Source organism: Gadus macrocephalus, chromosome 20 (assembly GCF_031168955.1).
Source record: "Gadus macrocephalus chromosome 20, ASM3116895v1".
NCBI classification, from domain to species: Eukaryota; Metazoa; Chordata; class Actinopteri; order Gadiformes; family Gadidae; genus Gadus; species Gadus macrocephalus.
In genome coordinates, this window is record NC_082401.1 from 20,612,818 (window position 1) to 20,617,653 (window position 4,836).

Below are 4,836 nucleotides of genomic sequence, written 5' to 3' on the forward strand. Positions count from 1 at the left end.
TTGAATCGATGTTGACCGAATTTCTACATTTCAAATATTATATATATCATGTTATGGTATTAAAATAGTATTTAAATATGATTGAATTTTGACTTGATGGCTACAAGTCAAAAAGTTGATAATACTAATAATACTTTTTATACTATTTGTCAAAACCCATTAAACCCATTATTCTAACAATACTGCAGTGCACAGTGTGGGCGGTAGAGAAACTGTAACTTCTCCAGGCTTTTAACAAAGAGAAATGGGAAAATTATTTCTTCTGAAATAGAACATTATTTCTTCTGAAAGCAACAAACCATAACTAATGCAAGGCTGTGGTCTCCTCTCCCTTCATTTCCTACTAACCCTATGTCCACCATGTTATTATGAGGCTTTTAGCCATATGGATTATATAATAATGATTGGATGCCTTTTCAGCCAGTTTGACACAAAAACAGCACCTATTGGAGAATCTGAAAGGAAACAGAGACAATTAATGTAAGTCATGGCTTTCAATCAAGACATGGTGAATGGCCTTCGATGCATTTCTTAAGTATACGTTTTAATACCATTTGTCTATTCAATTACATTGACAAAATGACTGACAGAGTTTAAACCTAATCTTTGGCTTTATGATTGAAAGCCTCACTCTCATTGGAGCAGGTAAAGAGTAGAATAGTATTGTTGTGTTTTCTTAATGTCCTCTTCCATAAAATAAATCTCAATTTTGTTTTTGTTTTGGCCAAGGCATTGTGTTATTTTTTTTGTGTGCTTTGGTTTTTGCCCCGGGGCTGTTATATCTATGAAGGGTCAGGACTCTCCATCTAGGTCATCTCTTGGATATGATTTCCTTGTGTCCCTGAAACGTTATATTCTCCCTCCATGGCTAAATAACAAGGCAGCCTGGTGACCGGAAGGTCATTCGCAATTTCCCAGGTGTCATTTCAACTCTCTCTTATTTTTAACACAATCAGCCGTTCATGCCTGCAACATACAATATCATGCTTTCCGGGGGAAGTATTTGTCTTTATTTTTACCTGCGTGCCATTCCTGTAATTCTTCTGACTAATGATAAGACTTAATAAACATAACTAATCCCACTCTGCTCCTTTTCCCAATCTATGATGAGAGGAAACCTGTTGATCACACACACACACACACACACACACACACACACACACACACACACACACACACACACACACACACACACACACACACACACACACACACATGCAGGAACACGCAGAGCCCTGGTGCTCCTGAAAGAGTGAAGAAACATTTCTGGAAGAGAGAGAAGGAGCGAGAGATAGAGACAATAATACACAAAAAGAGAGGCGATCATTTTATTAACATTTCCTAATGCAGGTGTTCATTTCCCAATGTTAGAGTCCACCAGGCTAGACAGACCTATTGCTAAAGCTAGAGGATTAGTCATGTGTTTTGGGGGAGTGGCTTTTGAGAGAGGCATGAACATGGATGGATTTTCGGATGGAGCTTAATCTTGAAGTTTCTCCAAATGGCCTACCCCAGCTTTAACGCACTATTAAGTCCTAGTGTTTTCCACAGCAAGCTGGAGACAAGGCTGTTTCATGCTTGTGTGTGTGTGTGTGTGTGTGTGTGTGTGTGTGTGTGTGTGTGTGTGTGTGTGTGTGTGTGTGTGTGTGTGTGTGTGTGTGTGTGTGTGTGTGTGTGTGCGTGTGTGTGTGTTTGTGTACACCCCAGAGGCACATATAAACACATTTGATATCAAACAACCCAAAACAACTCTACGTACATTGTGGCTGTGTGGCTGTAGTGGCATGTGCATGTGCGCGTGTGTGTGTGTGTGTGTGCGCGTGTGTGTGTGTGTGTGTGTGAGTCTGTGTGTGTGTGTGTGAGTGTGTGTGTGTGTGTGTGAGTGTGTGTGTGTGCCCGTGTGTGTGTGAGTGTGTGTGTGTGAGTCTGTGTGTGTGTGTGAGTGTGTGTGTGTGTGTGAGTGTGTGTGTGGGGGTGCGTGTGTGTGTGTGTGTGTGTGTGTGTGTGTGTGTGTGTGTGTGTGTGTGTGTGTGTGTGTGTGTGTGTGTGTGTGTGTGTGTGAGTGTGTGTGTGTGTGTGTGTGTGTGTGTGTGCTTGTGTGCCTGTGTGCGGAGTGTGTGTGGAGGGGATGGGAAACGCTAACTTTATGAATTGAATAACATATTTCCATGAGTATAATGGGCCGGTATTAACGACAGACATGAGGACGAAAAGAGAGGAGGGCTCACTAAGATGAAGCCGACCTCCATTCTCTCAGATCTCTCCTCATGTTACTTTCACTCCCTCACCCCCACCCCACCCTACCCCCCAGCCCATCCTCCACCCGCCCACGCACCCCCCTTTTGCTCTGTTCCCTGAAGTGCCCAGTGGCCAACACAATTTTCCGACTCCACCTTTAAACTGGGTCTCAACGTGCGGAAGAATGAGCGACGGCGACAAGACGGCCTGGAAACGTAATCCGTCTTTTCCAAACAACACTAAGAAAAACAATGTCACAGGTTCCGAGCCAGCCGAGGTGCCCAGCGAGCGTGCCCAGAGGGACTAATGCTGCGCTGGGGTCACTTGATGTTGTTGTCATGTCGAACTGCGAGGGGGAAATATAAGTGTCCACGTTCTACCGTGCAGAATCCAGGCTTTTTTGATTATTAATGCCGAACCAATAGCTTGGAGTCGTCTGTCCAACTTAATCAACATTTCTCCTTTCTCAATCTGCAGGTCTGTCTTCACCACCTGCCCATTTTACTTGTCGAGATATCTTATTTTATTCAAATGGTTTTCGTATATTTGAAAGAGGATGCTCTACATTTTCTTCTTAGGACAGTGTCCTTTGGATGAAGTGTGACGGTAACTATTTCATTTCACCGCAATCTTGGCCGTGTCTAAATACTCCATCAGTCGATAGGAAATCAGATCTCCTGTAGCATGCAAAGCAATTGAAAGTTACATCCAATGCAAGTTTGAATGTGACAGAATATTCCTGTCAGGCCAATATTTTATTTCTCCTTGTCCATCCACTCGTGACAAAGAGGTTCACTCTCCAATCAGCATTTGCATGGATCCTTTAGGAAGTTCATTATTTTTATTCATGGGAGTATAATCATAATGACCAAGTGTCCTGGCTGGCACTGTGACTTTGACATGAATCCCGAACATTTCATCAAAGCCTACGCGATATCGGCTGCTCAGGAGATTACAGTACACCCAGTTTCCCGCTGCCTCCCCTTCCCCTCGCCAACCGATTAGTTATGCCTGGTAGGCCATTTTCACAGAGTGTGCGCATGAGAGAAGGAGAGAGAGAGAGAGAGAGCGAGAGTTGGAAATAAAAGAGAAACAAGGACTTTCAGCTTGCCCTGAGCGATCGATGGTACTGTTCTGGCACTGCGTTGACACTGCGTTCACTTTGCGTTTTTCTAGCCAGCCCCATTCCAAGCATTCACTGTTGGCCCATCAGGATCATTAATCAATTTGTAATTGAATGTTATGCAAATTATAGAACTTAAATGCATTTTGCATGGCCATACACCAAAAAAGTTATTGCCTGTTGTTGCTCCCTAGCTTCACACATATGCACACATGCTGCTGAACTCATGTCAGTCATTTCTACTTTGCAGTTTGTTTAGCAATTAGCGTAGCTGCCAGCGAATCCATCCCTTGCTCAGTCCTGTTAAAAAAGCATGCTTTCTACCAGTAACACCACATACCATGGAAGATAGATATTCCTTACAGCCTATATCATGCTTTTTTTAAATCTTTATGTGGTGCATTGGACTTACTCTAGCTCAACAACAAAAAATAAGCCTTGAGAGAATGAACCTTAAGAATGAAGGCCTAATGTTCCTCACAATCCAGGCCCATGGACATTACTGCCTCCGCTCACTGTTTCTTAAACACCCCGGTCGGTATCACTCACTAGCTCGCTTGTTTTCATACCCCACGCCCAACCCATCACCGCCAGTTATATCCCTGTGCATAACGGTGCATACTTTAGGAAAAGTGCCTAGCATGGGGAATGTATGTAATGAAGCCATGGGGGATTAGCATGGAGCTAATGAACTCTCAGCACTCTGGCCGGGGACTTCCCTGAGCACTAAAAACGCCTCCCTAAGCTTCCGGGCGCCGTCCGCGGCGTCTCGTTCGTGGCGAGGTGATGGCGAGGTCAGCGCATGAACGAGACGTGCGTGCGTACGCGGAGGCAGTGGCGTCCCCGGGCGTGGACGCCCTGGTCAGCTCAAGAAAAATACCCTCCTTCTTTATTGCAAATTATTTCAGTATCCTTGTTGTTGTTGTTGTTGTTGTTTTTCGCAAACACTATTGTTGTCAGCTGCCAACAACACCCTTCCCCCCTCCTTACCTCCTCTCTCTCTCTCTCTCTCTCTCTCTCTCTCTCTCTCTCTCCCCCCCCCCTTCTCTCTCTCTCTCTCTCTCTCTCTCTCTCTCTCTCTCTCTCTCTCTCTCTTCCCCCCCTCTCTCTCTCTCCCCCCTCCTTACCTCCTCTCTCTCTCTTTCTCTCTCTCTCTCTCTCTCCCCCCCTTCTCTCTCTCTCTCTCTCTCTCTCTCTCTCTCTCTCTCTCTCTCTCTCTCTCTCTTCCCCCCCCCCTCTCTCTCTTTCTCTCTCTCTCTCTCCCCCCCCCTTCTCTCTCTCTCTCTCTCTCTCTCTCTCTCTCTTCCCCCCCCCCCTCTCTCTCTCTTTCTCTCTCTCTCTCTCCCCCCCCCTTCTCTCTCTCTCTCTCTCTCTCTCTCTCTCTCTCTCTCTCTCTCTCTCTCTTCCCCCCCCCTCTCTCTCTCTCTCTCTCTCTCTCTCTCTCTCTCTCTCTCTCTCTCTCTCTCTCTCTCTCT